The sequence below is a fragment of the Crassostrea angulata genome, chromosome 9, assembly GCF_025612915.1.
Source record: "Crassostrea angulata isolate pt1a10 chromosome 9, ASM2561291v2, whole genome shotgun sequence".
Classification (NCBI taxonomy): Eukaryota; Metazoa; Mollusca; class Bivalvia; order Ostreida; family Ostreidae; genus Magallana; species Magallana angulata.
The window spans coordinates 34,319,510-34,339,432 of NC_069119.1; the positions used below are offsets into that span (position 1 = coordinate 34,319,510).

Here is a 19,923-nt window from a genome sequence, read left to right on the forward strand (position 1 = left end):
TAATATCAATTTTACGCATCAAACGAGCTACTTTCAAATAATGTTGCTAAATATCACGCCATGGCATCAACCAAGCAAAAAGATGACGTCACAATACAAATGAAACGCGAAAGCGTGCGTAATCGATCTGTACTCGGCCTCGTTAAACCTACTAAATATTCAACTTCTCATAAATTAATCAACTATCAAAGATCGACCAACTCATTACACCTTGTATTTATTTTTTACTCTTTAACAGAAATGCTACAAAGTATTGCCTTTTCTAAATATCTCATCAATCTATCATATTCAATCAATTTTTCCAAAAATAGTCCATGTTTGAATAGTTAAAGTTCTCTCTATTTTTTTTCACACAAATAAAGTCACTTAAAAGAAAACACATATCATAATTAGCAAAGCAGTAATTGACTCAAGGAAGTGGCCAACAGCCAACACAAAGAGATGCTGCTCCAACTAAAGCTGTGAGTCTGAACCAGATCATTCTGTATTCTGTTGACTGAGTCTCATTGAAGTCAGAATTTGGGAACCTACAGATGTGAATTTATATCTTTTACTTGTGTTTAAATTGGACAGGGTGTATCGATAAAAACATATATCAATGTGGTAATTGTAAGTCATTTTGATAGATACAGAAAAACTCAGAGTTTTGTCGAAAATTCATCAAAGTAAAGCAATATAAAGCAATCCGTAGAAATGTCGTACATGGAATAATTATCATTAATACTGACAATGTTTAGTTAGAAATAGTTTCCAAAAGCCAATATGCTCTAAAAAGATATAACAGCGATAGGATGTGCAACTGTTCTACGTAACAAAAACGATTACATTTTGTGTAAAACACCACTTTTCCCAGTGTTAATGATTATGGATATTATAAAATCAACCATCTATATTTACATCAACTCCACTTTATTAGTTTGCTCTATTAGAACATAAATTAATACATAAGTTTAAAAGATCCAAACTGTAGTAATTGTAATTGTGGTTGATCCATTATGGTGCTTTATTTGCGTTCATATTTAGAAATTTATCTATCTCTTAATTTATTCCTTTAGAAAAAAAATACAAATTCAATTTACAACAGTACAAAGCTAAGTGAACCAGATTATAATGGACTGCTGATAAGAGGCCCTTTAAAATAAAAATAACGTTCATTAGTTGGGTTTTTTTTTATATTCTCTTAGTTGTAATGTAAAAATATCTATCATAAAACTCAGTACTGTGGAATCATAAGATTTTTTGGTGGCTCAATTTTCATGAAAATTATGAGTACCTCTCATCTACGAATTGACACCCTTCACGAATTATTAAATATGGGTTATAAGTCATATTTCATTTTGTAGGTATAAGATAATACACGAAAATACGTCCCTACTAACTTGTAAAACTTGAACAATCCACGAAAATTGGCCCCCACGAAATTTAATGGTTCCACAGTATGCCTACAAGGTGCTTAAATGGTAATTCTTTAGTACTTGTGGTTGAGCATCACGTATTATTTTAGCAAATATACCATATCGATTACCCTTTTCCCCTTTTATTACACCAAAAACAGATATCGAATATATGTACATATGCTTTGTGTATTTATTCCATCAGCATTTTCTACACTTTGTACATTAAGATTAACTAAAAATCATATATTTAGTTTGAAACTTTCCAAACGTTCATAAATTTCTCTGAAAAAACTGTAATAATCATGCTGGTTAATTGATGTTTATATCAATATAGTACATTAAGAAATACTGGGTCTAGGAGTGTTTCTATATATCCTAAATTGCAGCAATTCGATGAGGATTAGAACAAATGCATTACATCTGGGGTTAGAATCGGTAGGGCAACAAAATTGCTTGTAAGTCAGAAGCATTTTGTCGTTTAAGTATATTAAGCAAAACGAGATTTAACCTGAATGTGTACAAAATAGATTTTGTGTTATATGATGCTACCCTGATAGGCAGGATTTGTCTACTTTCAATTTCGTTTTCATGGGTTGACGTAAACAGACGGAGTTTGCGGGAAAACGAATCTGACTCAAACCAAGAAACTCGGATCAAAGAACAACTTGCTTTGCTTCACTTTGAGTAATCACTTGTTGCTGAATGAAATTAAGAAGAATGCTGCAAGACATGTTGTTCACAAAAGGATACAAACATTCCAAATATACTAATGAAATTAAATTGTTTTGAGTGGTATAAAAATAGATTTTAAAGGTAAATATTTCACCTGACATCAATACCTAAAGTAGAAATAAACTATGTTAGCATTTGTCCATCATAACACATATATGAACGTTTCGATGGCTGTTTCGAAACATAAACGTACGGGTACAAAAATCAAAATGCCACCTTGGCACTGACATAATCATCCGGCTCAGTGTTTATATAATCGTCAGGTATTTTCGTTAAGCTTTATTAATAATATAATTAAATCGAATCTCTTCTCGTACGGCACTGATATGTTGGTGTTGCTCAGTAGAAGAGTGAATGAATATAACATTTTAAAGAAAAGCTTTACAAAACCTTGCGCATGTCTGAAACTTTCCGTTAAATGAACAAAGGACACATTGCAACGCAAGACGTTTTTGTTGTCCAAAATTAAAAAAAAGTAAAACTAAACAAATAGGCAACAACCAAACCCTTTCAGAAACAACTACTGCCGATCACGGAATTGAAAGGTAAATCGTAGAGATGAGAAGCGATTGAATTGTCCACTACGCTACTTGGACATCCTTGGAACTCCAGTTTTGTTCACTATAAAATATGCCCTTATTGAGGATATGATAGCTAACGCCTTCTATTTTAATTTTTAAAAAAAATATTGAACTATTTGAGAATCACGGATCGTTTTTGTGATCTGGAAAGACCGTGAATAAATTCTTACTTTTAAATATTAAACTGAGTGAATAATTTTTCATATTCATCCACAATATGAGAAGAAAAATATTAAGTGTTGTGTTTTCTTCGAGGAAAGGGTTGTTTGTTATTTGGGGTGGGTGGGCTAGTGATAAACACCCCTCTTGCTGGAAAAAAAATCCTGGATCGTCTACTGCATTTTGTCTGCATTTTATCGCCTATTGTTATTGCTTGATTGAATCAGCTAAAATCCATTTCTTTATAAGTTCTTCAAATTTTTCAAGTTAAATCTAAAGTGAGAATTTCAATATCGTGAATACTCTTTCAGCGCTAATATTGATATAATTAGTCAATGTCTGTTAAAATGATAAGAATAAGAAACTTAACTATGTATTTCAACGACATATTTTTTTCTGTAGATTTTAAAATAGACAAAACTATAGCAGAAAAATATGAGCTGTTGATGAGTAAAGTAACTCAAATACTCAAAGTGATATCAATATACATTTTATTACTTGATAAAAAATTATTTCAGAATACACAGGTTTAAAAAAAGTCATGTACACATAAACCAAATAAAAAGAAATATGAGAAAGTCTGTTTAATATGTATTTACGAATCATCCTTTTTATTGACCATTATCCATTTTATGTGTAATCGTTTGTACAAAGTTATCTGCAATTCAAATTAATATAAATACTCCAATTAGTACTACTTGCACGTTATTTTGCAAATAACATTCAATATTAGAAGTGTCAGTGCACTGTTTAATATTATGTATAAAATAAACAGAATGATACAAACATTTCCTATCTCATGTCTTCTGTTTCCAACGAAAGGCAAAAGGAAATCAAAATTTATATCTGGTCGTCAATTTCCTGCTCCGCGACAAAAAGCTTGTCATATCGAGATCTCTAGAACGATAAATATTTGAGCATCAAGACTTTGTGGGATGATAGAGCTATAGCTCCAGATATATTCAAACAATTGTGTTTTGTTCGTCGTAACTTCCGGTCGTCATCGGAAGCACTTGATAATTTATTTTATTGACATATTTTTTTTATACATAAAATAAATATATTAGTATAACTCTACATTTATCTTCTATGCGATGTTTAATAAACAAAAAAAAAATCCTACTTCCGGTGAGATATCACAAATATCTCAGGTAGCTTTTTTAAAACAAATGTTGTACCCGCGAGATTTCAGTAACTTTAAGAGACCAAGGAACGAAACTTACTGGAATAAATTACATTTAAAGTGTTTTTTCGGGTTTCATTTTGTCGATCGTCACTTCCGGTTTACACCAGAAGGGTTCAAACAAATCAAACTGTTTAGAAGTTAAGATTTTTTCTTTAATTATTTTTTTCAGTCTGATGAACAGTTATGTATCGGAGATAAATGTACTAATAATACCGCTTTAAACGTATTTCTTCACTTCTGTTTGTCCGCTTCCAGTCCTGAGACCCAAAAGAAACCTTTTCTCAATGCGATCTCAAAACTGACAAAAAACTGAACAACCAAACTTTGAGGAAAGACAAAATAATGTATGAAGAAAATTGATCATGTTATGTTTTATCCGGCAAAACTTCCGTTCGTCACAAGAAGTACTCTTAAATTGACTTTTTGTCATTTTCTTTTGTTTTGCATAGAAAAAATTATTGCAAAAATCCTTCATATAATATTATCCATTTTCTTTTTACAAGAGGAATGCATTTTTAAAAAAAATTAATACATAAGGAACGGAAGACCTTTTTGTTGCTATAGCAACAAGAGTCTAGTTTATCATAATAATTATAAAACAAAGCAAAATATAAATCAATCTAATTATATATAATTATAAAAAATAAACCGAAGTTTATATATTCATATTATGGTTTAAAGGAGTTCAATGTTGACAATAAACATGCAGGTAAATAAAGTAAATGCACATAGAGAGAACTGCTACATTTGGCAACGTGACATTTCGAAGTCAGGCTCGAGGACGTATCATTAACCGTATTGTTTTCAGGGATATATACGAACTTTTCCAGTGAAACCATACATTGTAATGCCAGCCAGTTTTCTCAGAGTCGGTGTACGGTCCATGAGGGTTGGCTTTGTAACACTTGTTGAACCACCATCCACAACTGTACCCGTCGGCACAGGAACATCTGTCCAGGTCATTATCCTGGTCCGAAGTTGAGAACTTCATGTTATTGTGGTAATCCAGGCTATTCCCTACAATCACAATGGTTATGATGTGTGCATTATGTCAATAGAACAATAAATATAAAAGATGTAATCATAATACTTATAAATGTATCTCAAATGAAAATAGTTGCCAACAATAACTATATTTTGATACTTTAAATGGTTAAAAGAAAATGATTAATATATAGAATCGAAAAAAAAAATACTTATCAATATATTTCATAATATTTTACTTGATCTGTCGACGTGCAGAAAATGATAAAAGTTCTGAACGATAGACACTCTGTATAATTGTTACCTGCATTCCCACTGTATCCATTCACATGTAGCTGATAATAACTGACCTCGTCCCCGACAGAAAAACTTGAGTAAACAGCATAGGCCTTTTCACCGTTGAATCGCTCCATATCTACCCGCAGTTCCTGGGGCTTCAGTGATGTCAATCTATGTAGCATGTCATTTCCTTTAAAAAAAAAATGAATGTGTATTACATAATTATTTTCTTATCTCCGTCGAACTTTTATCTCTATCTTTTTTTTAATCAATTATCATGAGTCTTATTCCGCTCATGCGAAAATCCAGAATTTTTCCGAATAGGGAGGAGGTATATGGTCAGTATTGTTGTGAATACATGTATATCATGTATATCACAATTGCATGTTTGTTTCTAATATGGACATAGATGTTTATGTTTACTTTAATGTTTTAATAAGTTTGATTAATCTCCTAGTAAGTTAATGTATCCCCGTTTTTGTCAGATCAAGGTGTTTTGTTAATGTTTAATCAATTTTCCGTTTTTGTCCGAGTGGTTACATTTTGTCAATACAGAAAGAGAGGAAGTAAGTTAAGCAGAAGACAGTTGGCGAGTTGACGAGAGCAGAAGAGAGAATTGAGAGAAGAAAGGGTTTGAAGGGGTTAGATAGAGATAGAGTATAGTACAGGGAATAAAGATTAGTATAGTTAGGGTTGGGAAATAAGTGATAGGGATTATAGATGGGTGGATTTTATATAGTGTAAGAGAAGAGAGTGTGTTTTGGTGTCAGATTGTGTTAAATGTGAGCATAGGTGTATGTATATGAATGTGTTGTGTGTCAGTTAACTTTAACAATGTGGTAGGCTATTCGTGCATATTGTTTTCAGTCTAATATTGTGTTGTATTGTTGATTTATTTATATGTGTTTATTAAATGTAAAAAAAGGAAAAGGGAGTTTTTATTCAGCATTCCATGACTTTAAGAATGGCTCACCACAAGTATCAAATACCATGACTGTGAGTTTAAAACGTTGAATATATATGTTTTGTAAGTTTGCTGGTTCCGCACCTTATTAACCCTAGGTCCCTCCCATTAGATCCTTGCTTGCTGTATAATTTTAAATATCTTATCGATCATTGTGCTTTCAATACAGTTACCATATAACTTATTGTAATTGAAAATGTGTGTTTGCTAGTTTTTGTCAATATAATTTCGTTTATTTATTAGTATTCGCATATACCAAGTAATTTCCACTATTTCTTGACAAAAACGATCGTGATTCATAGCTCTCTAGAAACTGGCAGGGCTGAAATCTACACGATCCATTTCTTACCAGTTTATCGATCAATCATTGATAACAATTACGATATCAGTGCCATTTTGTATATTTTTTTTATATTGTATATTGAGTATATTTTTAGTTACTGGGTGGGTGTATATACAAAATTTACTGTAAATTTAAAAATCATACCCACCCAGTAAATTCAATTTTTCAACATGTGACTCACGGAAACTACTCATTTCGTATTCCGTATTATAAAATTTATTAAACTTATAGCAATATTCCGTTACGTCCGGAGTCGGTGGTAAGAGCGCATTGACCGTAGTTCTCCAAACACCGAATAATTAAACATGGCCAACAATCACATATAGATAACCAATTGTTTTTAACAATAAAGATTATAGAAAAATAATAGCAAAAAGTAACTTCAATAAACTAGTTACTTGGATAAACCGAAAGTCAATTAAGTGTCCAGATCAAAGACACTCAACGTCAGTGACATGTGCAAGGAGAGGAACATTTCCCACGGTGATAATGACATCAGACTCAAATCCCAATGTTAAACGACTTAGCTATTCATTTTATCTAACGTACTGATGTACATTAAAAATAATTTAATTAATTTTACTTACTCTTTGCAAGGAATTAATTGATTTGTGTACAGAAAGATGTATATCAAACAATAAAACACTCCAGAAACAATTAATATAACCTAGCTAATGACTTGGGTTATGTTAACTTCATCTGCAGTGATCGCTATTTTCATATCACGCATAATTCACCTAAGAAAGCATTTTATTGTGCATTTTTACATTTTACGTAAATTACACACATTATATTGTTTAAGCTTGGTAATAATCACACACAAACTGAAAATAGAACTTGAGGACGTCGCCTTATATATTTTTTTGGTAAAAACTACTCTATACTTTAAACCATGAGTAATTTAAAACAAATTTAGTATACATATTAGAAAAGCGTCATGAAAATCTACCATCTGATTATTTGAAGGTGCTATCTTGGAATACAGATACATAGAGAATAATAGATACCCTTTTCCATATCACAGCTTGTATCAGCCCGAGACTCCAATATCAGCCCGAGGGCCGAAGGCCCGAGGGTTGATATTGGTCGAGGGCTGATACAAGCTGTGATATGGAAAAGGGTATCTATTATTATATTTATTACATACTTTGTAATAAATTTAAAAAGAAAACCCATCAACTTGAACAATTAGATTATTCATATCATTTGAAAAAAGTCTGCACATGTACACGTATTTAATAAAAATATTAGTTCTTTTTGTTTTAACAAACATGAAGCTACAGAACGGAACTTCATCAGGTTTTAAAAGTTGACTGCTTTAAAACATTTGCTAGCATTTGAAATTTTCAACTGCACTTAAAAATGTCGACTGTAACTGAAATGTTTTATTTTTCGTCTGTAAACATGCAAAAATACCGAAGCGAAAAAAGGCAGAGGAGTTCCGCAAGGGGTGTGATACGGATACGTAGCAGCCCTGGAGGGCTGATAACCTGTATCAGCCCCGGAGGCCGATACTGATTTTGTGACGTCATCTGTATCACATATGCAAAAAACCTGTATTTATTACTAAGTATGTAATAAAATGGGGTATCATTAGGTACACATAGGGTTTTTATTTCTTGTGCTAAATAAATAAAAGAAAACCACACAATCTTCAACTTTATCAAATTAACCGCTCCCTAATTTGTTAATAACAACATGACATATCCTAAAACGAGTAATGATAAAAGAACTGGGCACTAAAAGATTTTTTTGATAAATATGTAGATTTCAATGTAAACAAGAAAAGTCTTGATTTCGACTTTAAAACACTATTATGCAGAGGGACTTATTGTCTGTTTGCAAAATGAAAACGGGTATACAGGTTTTCATGTGAAGCTTTTAACTCTCATGTTATGCAATTTCGATATCCAAAGAATATTAAATTACAATTAGATTGATAAGATAATGAAGAACAACTTTTCCAACGACAGCATTTTCGAAATATTTACCGTGGCATGTGGAATCACTTTTAGCTTCTTGAAATGACTACGTAATTTCGTATTTTTTTTCTATTAAAATGTAATTTAAAACAGCTTGTATGAGTGTTGAGTATGAGAGAGAGAGAGAGAGAGAGAGAGAGAGAGAGAGAGAGAGAGAGAGAGAGAGAGAGAATTACCTATCCAATACTCGTGATCAGCAGATCTAAACCCGTTCTTGTATTCCGTCCAGTTACGTTCAAAGTCTTCCGATCCATTCACTCTTCGCTGAATCACCTGTTCCAAATTAAGACAACATATTACAAACATCCATTTTTCAAAAGCATATATGAATATATGTTTTGTGCATAAACAATGACGATATTTACGAACTGACTTAAAAAGAATTTATCTTTAAAAAAGCTATTTCTTTTCTGAGAGAGAGAGAGAGAGAGAGAGAGAGAGAGAGAGAGAGAGAGAGAGAGAGAAAGAGATTACCGTCCATCCTCCATTGCCAGTGGTCATATCACAGTACACAGCCTTTGTTTTATTTAAATCCATAATATTATAAACACCATCCCTCCCTCTGGTATCTGGAAAATAGTCCAAAATGTCAGCATAGTCGAAACCAGCAATGTTGTTCAATCGACTGAATATTTTTCAGATATCTTAGTACACGCATTTCCTGTCTCAGGAGTCGGTGTTCGGTCTGAATAGTGGAAATACTTTTGTTGTCCTTTGTCCCTATTTGGTCCATCTTTGCCTGGATGATGTTTTCGATACCCTCGAGTTTCTTCACCACCATCCTTTCAATACCTTGACTAAATTGTTGTAGGTCGGTTCTCATGGAAAGTAATGCCAAGTTTACAGACCTCTTCCTTTCTCCCATATCATCATACAACGCCTGTCCTTTTGTTGATAGAAACAATAAAGACCAGATCAGAAATTCAAACAGTCTACCCATCGCAAAGTTATCCGCCAGATTCGCTTACAATGTTCTGAAACTGAAATCACGTCACAAAACCATAAAGTGTTGTAAAAAGAATTGATGTTAGTGTGGTATAGCTGTTTCAATGTCTTTGAAAATCAACTAAGTGAGACCATGTCACTGAAGATACCCTAGCGAGACCACACTTTATATCTGACAAGGTTTATTAGGGTCTTCCGTTTCCAACGGAAGACCCTCTTGTTATTCTATTGTTTCTTTTTAGGGTCTTCCGTTTTCAACGGAAGACCCTCTTGTTATTCTTCGGTTTCTTTTTAGGGTCTTCCGTTTTCAACGGAAGACCCTCTTGTTATTCTTCGGTTTCTTTTTATTAGGGTCTTCCGTTTTCCAACGGAAGACCCTTTTGTTTTTCTTCGGTTTCTTTTTATTATTATTATACTTTTTCTTTTTTTTCTGACTCCTTTTTTGCTTCATAACTCAAAAAGTTTTCAACTGATTTCAATAAAACTTCCAGAGATTTTAGCAAGTTATCGTCCCTCAAAGATGTTAAAGTTTTAAAGACAACGTCACTTCCGTTTTGGCGTGACGTCATTTTTAAAATTTTAAAAAAGTCATTTTGTCCGGGACTTTTCTCAAAAACGCTTTAGGATAGAGGCTTGAAATTTTTAATGGTTATGATTTGGTCAATTTACCTCTGTAATGAAGCTATATAATAAAAATCTGTCACTTGCGGTCGAAACTGGAAGCGAATCAAATTTTTTGAAAAAATGAATTTTTTGATCAAACAAAAAACGTATACGTATTTTGTAGAGCTTTTTAAGCTGAGTCTAATGTTGAAAACCGTTTAAAATTTGGAGGATGCATTACAGAGATATCGGGGTTTAAAAACTGATTTTCCCGGAAATTTTGATGCCGCGTTCTTGGTTTCAAAAATAGTGCAAAATTCACACTGAAAGTAACTTCTACTGTAACAATTCGTACTGATCATAAAACTTTATAAAAAACATAAAATTATAAGCATACTATTTAGTTTGCAAAGCTAAATACAAAACTTCAATTCGTTTTAAAATCGGATACTGCATTGCGGAGATATCGGGGTTTAAATATTGATTTTTCCGGAAATGTTGATTCCTCGTTATTGGTTTAAAAAATAGTGCAAAATTCACACCTAAAGTAACTCCTGCTGAAAAGATTTCGTACAGGTCATAAAACCGAACTCCTTTTTTATATAGTTAATCAGAGTGTTTATTGAAACAATTTCGTTAATTCGGTCGATAATTACGTTGTTAGTTTTTATTAGTCTGCTTAGTTTTAATCGAAATAATTATCGTACGATTCACCATGTCAACTCGCCATGTTTTGACTGCGAACAACAGCTGATAGCGGTGTGTCAGAAGAATGGCCTGCAAGACGGCGATAGTGGAAATTTCAGCTCAACTAACGCATGACAGATTATAAAGGTATGTTTCAATACAGGATATGTCGTATTGACTTTTTCTTTTCAAAGTGTTTGTGCACTTTTCAATCTAATCCGACATTCCTCTGACTCTAACCTCCGCTTTTGACGTGCGTAACAATATAAAAGCGGGCATTTGAGTCAGAGAAATCTCGGGATATTATCTGTCCAATGTATTTTCACGTGTATGTTTTGCACACTACTCGTTTGAATTTCTATTTATTATTATGTATATGTATGTCTTATTTTGTATTGAACAACACACCACACACTGTAAAACAGTGCAATTAAAAGAGGTGGGGGTCCAAAGGCACACAAGAGTAGAATGTTGTAATTAGAGTGCATGTTTGCATGATGATAACTTTACCCTAAATATTTGAAAATAGCAGATCTTTACCATATTATCTCCACTTAATTAATGAATTAAAGAACTCAGACAGGCTTGTGCTTAATTAAATAAATATATTTGACATGGTAAATATTCAGTCTAATTAAAATTAGAACTTTTGTCTGGCTCACCGTTATATATGATTATCGCCTGTGAAAGAGCATGTAAATCAGAGTGCAAGATGAAAAGAACTTTTAGTTCAGATTTTAGGTTAATGTTCCCTGATATCTATAAAACATTCTTCTCAAGATTTGATTATTTCACAGAACATTGTAAATTCTTTGAGATTAGTTTATCTTTTATATACCGGTATATTGAATTTTATTGATTCATTTTAGGTAAACTTTACATGCAGAACACATCTACATTGTAAACAGTTTTTACAGTAAGACAAATGTATGTAATAATTTTTACTACATGTGCCTCAGATCTCTCTCTCTCTCTCTCTCTCTCTCTCTCTCTCTCTCTCTCTCTCTCATGCTTTTAATCTTGGCAAAGCATCACAGAGCAACATCATTTTGTGCATATCTCTATAGTAAAAGAAATCAACAATGCTTTAAATTTCAAAATGAGCATGTATTATCATGCAGTCCCTCATTTTTTCATTGTACAACTAAAATCCAAAGCTTTGTAATATTGTTTATGGAATTTTATACATACTAAACATAATATTGTTTTTAAAACCTGTCATTAATAAGGAAAGAGAAAAAAATCCTCGCTAAATTTATTTGCCAAAAAAAACTTAGTAGAATTCATTTAATAAAAAATGGTATAGCAGAAAATTATATGTCGAGGCTGTTCGGATGAAATACTGTAGGTCGTTTTAATTCCACCGTGTTAAAATTTCATGATTTTTACTAAAGTATCAATTGCTATGGTTTTAATTTCACGCTGCTTAAAAATTCAATTGATCAGAATAGAAGCATTTTATTTTAAATTTCATAGTATTTGGTTAAAGTGTTCAAACTTAAATGCTTCTTAGGAAAATCAAAAAATAGGGGGAGGGTATACATGTAAGGGTATTTCTAAGTGATGTGATGCCTTTGTCATGATAATATCATGTATATGTATGTAGTTTTGAATAAGGTTTCTTATTTAGGGAGGTTGAACAACAGTTGACCTCTAAAAGATTAGGTAACGATGCTTTATTTATGGAGAGCCTTATGAATCTGTGTTAAATAGAGGAAAGTGGAAATGCTGGGTTCACTTAAATGGCCATATTTTTCTTAATCCTTAATGGAATTGGCAAAATGAGGTATACTTTTTCTCAGAATAGCATAAGCTTTGTAAGTTTAAGACAAGATGACTTTTCAGAGAATGTTAGTGTAAGTTTCAAGACTACATGGTATTTCAGATTTCTCATTTAACTGTAATTTTGAGTGGATTTTGTACCAAAAGTTGTCTATTTTGGGAAAATGGATGATTTTGTTAGTTATATATGTCATTACATGATTTATTAGCTATAATATACAAGGGAAGTACCGGTAAATCAATGTGTAGAATGACCACCACTAGAGTAAATTGGCTTAGAAAGTATAGGTATTTCCTATCATGATGACAATTAATAGGCTTAAGTTAATTACCGAGATAAGAATTAATACTGTAAAAGAGTTTTGATCAATTGAATTATTTATTCATAAATTTGCAGCAATTTTGCTGTCTGATTTCATGAAATAACATTAAGCAACCTGACTTATATAACTCAATTTTTTTAAAACAGCACATTTTTCTTTCAAATAAAATTCACATGTAGACAAATGCAGTTATCAACTTGAGTAAAAAAAAACTCAAGTTTCTGCTCCTTCCTATCCAAAAGTGATATTTTAGATATAATTACAGAATTCAAAAAGCCACCCCCTCTTTCCAATTGTCTCCATTACCATTACATGTTGGATATGTAAATGTACATTTGACCTTGAAATAACATCTGCTATAATAATTACTCTCGAAATGATCAAGAAACAAAATATTTTTACCCTTTTATTGTATATATGCATCAAAAATGTAGGAAAACATGTAAAATTTGAACATTTATCATGGAATTCTCATCCTTCCCCAGGTACCCGGTTGTGTTTGAGTTTCATTTTAATTAAGAGCAGACATCACACTTGTAGGTCTCACTATTTTAGCAAAGTTAAAAGGAGACTAGAAACCAGAATAAATAAGATATTCACTAAATATGACTATAAGCTTACTGTTTCATGAAAACAAGAAATCACATGTATGGCGGCATGTCTTTTTGTGAAAAAAAATGTTACATTTCATCCATTTATCAAGAAAAGATCAATTTTCAATATCAGTGATGGTTGTTTTCAAATATGTGTGAGAAATGACTCAAGAGAATTGCCACAAGTTTCATAATATTAGGTTAAGGTGTTCAAACTAATGCTTCTTAGGAAAATCAAAAAATAGGGGGAGGGTATACATGTAAGGGTATTTCTAAGTGATGTGATGCTTTTGTCATGATAATATCATGTATATGTATGTAGTTTTGAATAAGGTTTCTTATTTAGGGAGGTTGAACAACAGTTGACCTCTAAAGATGCTTTATTTATGGAGAGCCCTATGAATCTGTGTTAAATAGAGGAAAGTGGAAATGCTGGGTTCACTTAAATGGCCATATTTTTCTTAATCCTTAATGGAATTGGCAAACTGAGGTATACTTTTTCTCAGAATAGCATAAGCTTTGTAAGTTTAAGACAAGATGACTTTTCAGAGAATGTTAGTGTAAGTTAAAGGTAGCAAGGGACAGTTTCGGATAAAGTTCCCGTCAATATTTTTGTAAAATTGAGAGTTGCTGTACTTGAAGGCTTATGAGTGTTGCTAAAATTCATGAAATGATTTTTAATGATTTAGAATTAGTTAGAGGGATGTGTATTGTTGAAATTGATATGCAATATGTAGGCCCAATATGTTAGGTACATGAGATTCAGAAGTAAAATGCGAAACCTGCGGCTATGACTGTTGTGTTGACTTTAGACATTGAAAATGAAAGTTACAGACGGAAGGGTAAATTACACGAAAAGTAGGTGGATGGGACATTATAAACTATACACCGGTAAGTTTCTGACATGTGATGGTGCAACATGCACATCGAACAGAAGGTCAACCCTTTGCAGGGAATTGGCTGGGGGAGGTCTTAAAAGCTGAAAAATTAGCAAAATATGATAGGGTCAAAATCTCATAAAAACCAGTATGTAGAAAATTTTACAGGTTTTGACTATTAATTTTCTTCAGAAATTGGTCATTGGCCTTATAAAGAGTGAATTAAAGGTATTTATGCTGAATGGGAACTGAGGAGGGTTCCGAAGACACACGTCCCCACGCTACAATGAAATGTATCAAAAAACTGTCCTGTGCCATCTAATGTCACGTATCGGGATATGTCATACTAATTACACTGCATGGTCAGTGTATTTTTTTTCAGAAATACTATGCATATGTTAATGTAAACACAGCTATTATTAGTACTGGTACATGTATTAACACAGCTTATTTATTTTTTTAATTTCAGATATTGGTGGCCACATGGTTTTTACCTGTTGATTCTTTTCAGCTCTTGAGGTTAACCTGTCACCTCTACCCACATGCATATTCCTTAATGTGTTTTACAGACTATTTACCAGTAATTCAAATTAAATCGGATAATTCATGAACAGTTACTGTAATGGAACTTTAAGAAAGCATCATGCCTTGTTGTGGTTTGTGTTTGATAAGAAATTATAACAAACAAAATTATGGCTGTTTAAAGTAATTTACAATTGTTAGCTGTGAAAATTTGTTTTTCAATAAAAGTATGCAATTATGTTTCCTTTATTTTGTTTTTAGCTCACCTGAGCCAAGGCTCAAGTGAGCTTTTCTGATCACAATTTGTCGTCGTTGTTGTAAACTTTTCATATTTTCATCTTCTTCTCAAGAGCCACTGGGCAGATTTCAACCACATTTGGCACTAAGCACCACTAGGTGAAGGGGATTCAAGTTTGTTCAAATGAAGGGCCACGCCCTCTTTAAAGGAGAGATAATTGAGAATTATTGAAAATTTGTTGGTATTTTTCAAAAATCTTCTTCTCAAAAACTATTCGGCCTGAAAAGATTAAACTTGTGTGGAGGCATCCTCATGTGGTGTAGATTCAAGTTTGTTCAAATCATGGTCCCCGGGGGTAGGGAGGGGCCACAAGAGGGGGATCAAGTTTTACATAGGAATATATAAAGAAAATCTTTGAAAATCTTCTTCTCAAAAACTATTAGACCAGAAAAGCTCAAATTAAAGTGGAAGCATCCTCAGGTAGTGTAGATTCAAGTTTGTTCAAATCATAGTCCCAGGTTGTATGGTGGGGCCACAATGGGGGAATGGATTTTTACATAGAAATATATAGAGAAAATCTTTAAAAATCTTTTTCTCAGAAACTAATCAGTCAGAAAAGCTGAAACTTATGTGGAAGCATCCTCAGGTAGTGTAGATACAAAGTTGTGAAAATCATGACCCCAGGGATAGGTTTGGGCCACAATGGGTGGGGGATTTAACATAGGATATATAGAGTAAATATTTTAAAATCTTCTTCTAAGAAACTAATCAGGCAGATGATTCTTTATAATTGTTAAGACTTTGGCCCCAGGACAGTTCTTTGGCCTCACAAGAAGTTTCAGAGTTTGATGTAGGTTTATATCCCATATATAAACTTTTGTTAAGGATCTTTTTGAGAACTGCAATACTCAACATGCGATATGACTATAAAATCATCCTTTTAGAAAAGGAACTAATGATTATAAACATAAGAATATTTAGGGGGGGGGGGGGGGGGAATGGATTTTATTTATACAGGATCTACATGTATTATTGTACATTGTCCAGATAGTTTGCATTGTGACTCCATTAAGCTGATTTTATCATACCTATTGTTCCTCAGGTGAGCGACGTGGCCCATTTGCCTCTTGTTTTAGTTTTTCATTGTTTTTCAATATTAAAAATTAAACATATGTAACCTACGGTATATTTCATGATGAGTACAAAACTAAAATCCGTTTTTAAATCGGACGATGCATAACAGATATCGGGGTTTAAAAATTGATTTTTCGGAAATTTTGATTCTGCGTTTTTGTTTCAAAAATAGCGTAAAGTTCAAACACGTACCAAAAATAATTCGATTTTATTTCGGAATTATTTGTTTGTTAAGTCGTTCTTAGAATCGTAAAGGTTTTTGTTAATTCGTACATAGTATCATTCGTATTTTTTTTAATGTTTTACTTTAAGTTGCTCTTGTTATTGATTTAAACACTCTGCTTCTTGCAGGAACATCAAGCTTTACTCTTGACATTAACGGAAGACCCACTCGTTGCTTTGCAACGAGCTTTGCTCTAGTTATTATACTTTTTCTTTTTTTTTCTGACTTCTTTTCGGCTTCATAACTCAAAAAGTTTTTGACCGATTTTTATGAAACTTTTAGAGATAATGTGAAATTATAATGGCTCAGAGATGTAAAAGTTTCTTTAGCAACGGCACTTCCGTTTTTACGTTACGTCATTTTTAAAAATTTCAAAAAGTCATTTTGTCCGCGGCTTTTTTCAAAAACGATTCAAGATAGAATGTTGAAATTTTTCGAGCTTATATATTGATCGTTTTGCCTCTGTAATAAGGCTGGAAATGAAAATCCGTCACTTCCGGTCAAAACCGGAAGTAAATCAAATTTTTCGAAAATTTGAATTTTTTGATCAAATAAAAAACGTATATGAATTTTGTAGAGCTAAATAAGCTGAATCTAACGCTGAAAATCGTTTTTAAATCGGATGATTCATTACAGAGATATTGGGGTTTAAAATTTGATTTTTCCGGAAATTTTGATTCCACGTTATTGGTTTAAAAAATAGCATAGAGTTAAAAGTTAAATTAACTCGTACCAAAAATAATTGTCAAGTCATACTTGAACACATTCGGATTTTTTTTGTTAAGTCGTTCTTGAAATCAGGAAGGTTTTTGTTAAGTCGTACTTAAAATTATTCGGGTTTTGTTAAGTCGTACCAGGAATAATTCGATTTTTTTTCATCTTTTTATTTAATTTACTCTTGTTCTTGGTTTAAGAGCTCTGCTTCTTACAGGAACTTCCAGCTTTGCTTCCTACATTAACGGAAGACCCACTCGTTGCTTTGCAACGAGCTTTGCTCTAGTTATTATTATACTTTTTATTTTTTTTTCTGACTCCTTCTCGGCTTTATAACTCAAAAAGTTTACAACCGATTTTGACGAAACTTTCAGAGATTATGTGCATTTATTATACCTCAAAGTTTGTGAAGTTTCTTTGAAAACGTCAATTCCGTTTTTACGTTACGTTATTTTTAAAATTTTCAAAAAGTCATTTTGTCCGCAGCGTTTCTCAAAAACGCTTTAAGATAGAGGCTTGAAATTTTCAATGCTTATAATTTAATCTATTTACCTCTGTAATAAGGCTGGAAATGAAAATCTGTCACTTCCGGTCGAAACCGGAAGTGAAACAAATTTTTCGAAAAAATGAATTTTCTGATCAAATCAAAAATGAATATGTGTTTTGTAGAACTTATTAAGCTGAATCTAACACTGAAAACCGTTTTAAAATCGGACGATGCATTACAGAGATATCGGGGTTTAAAAATTGATTTTTCCGGAAATTTTGATTCCGCGTCCTTGGTTTAAAAAATAGCGTAATGTTCAAAGTAAAATTAACTCGTACATAAAATAATTGTAAAGTCGTACTGTATCACATTCGGATTTTTTATTGATAAGTCGTTCTTGAAATCAGAAAGGTTTTTGTTAAGTCGTACTTAAAATCATTCGTATTTTGTTAAGTCGTACCAGGAATAATTCGATTTTTAAAAATCTTTTTATTTTAGTTATCTTGTTATTAGTTTAAGAGCTCTGCTTCTTAGAGGAACTTCCAGCTTTACTTCCGACATTAACGGAAGACCCACTCGTTGCTTTGCAACGAGCTTTGCTCTAGTTATTATTATTAGGGTCTTCCGTTTTCAACGGAAGACCCTCTTGTTATTCTTCGGTTTCTTTCTATTATTATTAGGGTCTTCCGTTTCCAACGGAAGACCCTCTTGTTATTCTACGGTTTCTTTTTCTTTATTCTTATTATTCTTTTTTTTCTTTTTCTGACTTTTTTGGAGCGTCATTTCTCAAAAACTACCCAACCGATTTGCACGAAATTTTCAGGAGTGATAGAACAACGTCGTCGCTACATATTATCAAATTTTTAAATGATGACGTCACTTCCGGTTTCAGATATAGACGATTTTGTAAATTTTTAAGGGTCATTTTGTCCACGCATCTCCTCCGAAACTAATCAAGGTAGAAGCTTAAAATTTTCAGGGATTGTAGATAAATGTCTGTAGATGTACCCCCATGCTTCCAATTATGAAAATTGCTCAAGGCCTTGAAGCTCGCCTGAACCTGAAAATTAGCATCAAATTTTTTCACGAAATTTTTGCACATTTTCTGTAATACCTTTCGATGTGTACATATTTTGTTAAAACATGTAATGCAAAAGTTGTTTTAATTTTTAAGGGCTTTCATTTGGTATCAACAAAACGGGGCTGACCCCTCAAATTAGGGGCCAAGAGGGCTCTAAATTCTTCTTACAATAACTCTTTACTGAACAATAATTTGTTATTAGTTATAAAAGCAAAAATGTTCATTGTACAGCTGTTTATCTATACCGTACCATATTTAAGCCATGTGTTACGTAATTAGGGTCTTCAAGGGGCCAGAAGTTCAAAACTTTGATCATTATTATCTGAAAAAGGAGAAATATTTTTAAAAGCAATGTAGAACAAAAGTTGCTCAAAAAATTGTTCTGTACAATATGCAACCTTAAATGTTTTTGATTATGACCCCATTTAGGAGTTAAAGGGTCGGCCCCTAAAATACATTTGTACATATATCTCAAGAACCGTTAACATTTCGTGAACACTTGTAAAACAAAATATGTTTATATTTTCGAGACCTTTCATTTGATATCAAGTAAAAGGGGCTGGCCCCTCACATTAGGGGCCAAAAGGGCTCTAATGTCTTCTTACAATAACTTTTTACTGAACAATTATTTGTTATTAATTATAGAAGCAAAAATGTTCATTGTGCAGCTGTTTATCTATATAGTACCATACTTAAGTCTTATATTACGTAATTAGGGGTTTAAAGGGGCCAGAATTCAAAACTTTGATCATTAATATCTGAAAAAGGATAAATATTTTGAAAAGCAATGTAGAACAAAAATTGTTCAAAATAATGTTCTGAACAATACGATACCAAAAATTTGGTTGTTAGTGGCCCCGGTAAGGGGTTAAAGGGTCGGCCCCTAAAACACATTTGTTTAGATATGTCGAGAACGTTTTACAATTCGTGAACTCTTGTAGAACAAAATATGTTTATATTAATGAGTACTTTTATTTGATATCAAGAAATAGGGGCTGGCCCCTCAAATTAGGGGTCAGGAGGGCTACTAAGTCTTTTTATAATAACTTTTTTCTGACCAATAATTTGATATTAATCATGAAGCAGCAAAAAAGCTTTTATTAAGC

The 19,923-nt window shown here is 32.4% G+C and overlaps 1 long non-coding RNA gene and 1 pseudogene across 1 annotated transcript; one reads left to right on the plus strand and one right to left on the minus strand.

Moving 5' to 3' along the window:
* Positions 1-4,670: 4,670 nt before the first annotated feature.
* Positions 4,671-9,595, minus strand: LOC128162353 (fibrinogen-like protein 1; annotated as a pseudogene).
* A 421-nt stretch (positions 9,596-10,016) lies between these two features.
* On the plus strand, positions 10,017-15,179 carry LOC128162354 (uncharacterized). The gene is made up of 2 exons (XR_008240640.1): positions 10,017-10,989; positions 14,888-15,179. It is a non-coding gene; the product is annotated as an uncharacterized LOC128162354 (long non-coding RNA).
* The last annotated feature ends 4,744 nt before the right edge of the window (positions 15,180-19,923 follow it).